The 1095-nt window shown below is 35.3% G+C and overlaps 1 pseudogene; it reads right to left on the reverse strand.

The window, feature by feature from the left end:
• Positions 1–738: 738 nt before the first annotated feature.
• LOC119627463 (small nucleolar RNA U13) lies at positions 739–834 on the reverse strand (annotated as a pseudogene).
• Between the last annotated feature and the right edge of the window lie 261 nt (positions 835–1095).

Genomic DNA, 1095 nt, shown 5'->3' on the forward strand with positions numbered 1-1095 from the left:
CCTATACTCCAGGAGTTAATTAAATCCAATAACTTTAAAACATATTTTAAATGGTTGTAATAATATATTTTACATGTATGATCAGAAACCTTAATGTAAACTGAAATTATTTCACTAAAATTCCTAACTGAAAAAAGGAGGGGAGAGGAGGAAGAGGGAGAGAAGGAGAGAGAAAGGAGGAAAACAAACAGAATATTTGGGTGGCGTGCACCTGTAGTCCTAGCTATCTGGATGCTGAAGCAGGAGGATCCCTTAAGCCCAGGAGTTCAAGTCTGCAGTGAGCTACAAATGCGCCACTGCATGCCAGCCTGCGTAACAGAATGAGACCCTGTCTCTAATGCAAAAAAAAAAAAAAAAAATTCCAGTTGGATCAGTATGAAATAGTATTATATAATTTGCATTTCTGATTACATGTGAGAAGAACATCTTTTCTATATATATTGGCCATTTGAGTTTCCTCTTTTCTGAATTGAATGTTCACACCTTTTGTCCATTTTTCCATTGGGCTTGTCTTTTTCTAATTTATTTGTCTGTTTCTATATAGTCTAGATACTAATCCTTTGTTATGTGAGCTGCAAAACCTCTCAGACTGTTTTTGTTTGTTTTTCTTTGTTTATGCAGTCTTGCTATTTGTCTTTTTTTTTTTTTTTTTCTGTGTGTTTTTCTTGTTTAGGAAATCATCCTCATCCCAAGTTCATATAGTCTCTAATTTTTTAAATTTATACATTTTCATTTTCATGTCAGGTGGATAATGTAGTAACAAGGCTGAGGGGAGGCACATCTCACACGTAAGTGTGAAAACCCAATCATCATGCTTGTGAACTACAGAAGGATCTGTAATGTTACCTTCCAGCCATTTTAGAAGTCTTCTACTTCCCAAGCACGTATGCTTGGTTAAGTTTTTAATCATTCTTGAATTTCTTGTTACATAGTGTATGAACTAAGGAATCTTTTTTTTCCCATCCAGCTAACTAATTGTGCCAACACCATGCCACCCCTGCCAAATTCCCATTCCCCAAATATGTGTGGTCCATTTGTAGTTTCTTCTGCTCTATTGTTTTTTTGTCTAACCCTGTGGAAATATCACATCATTTT

The sequence above is a fragment of the Chlorocebus sabaeus genome, chromosome 14 (genome assembly GCF_047675955.1).
Source record: "Chlorocebus sabaeus isolate Y175 chromosome 14, mChlSab1.0.hap1, whole genome shotgun sequence".
NCBI lineage: Eukaryota > Metazoa > Chordata > Mammalia > Primates > Cercopithecidae > Chlorocebus > Chlorocebus sabaeus.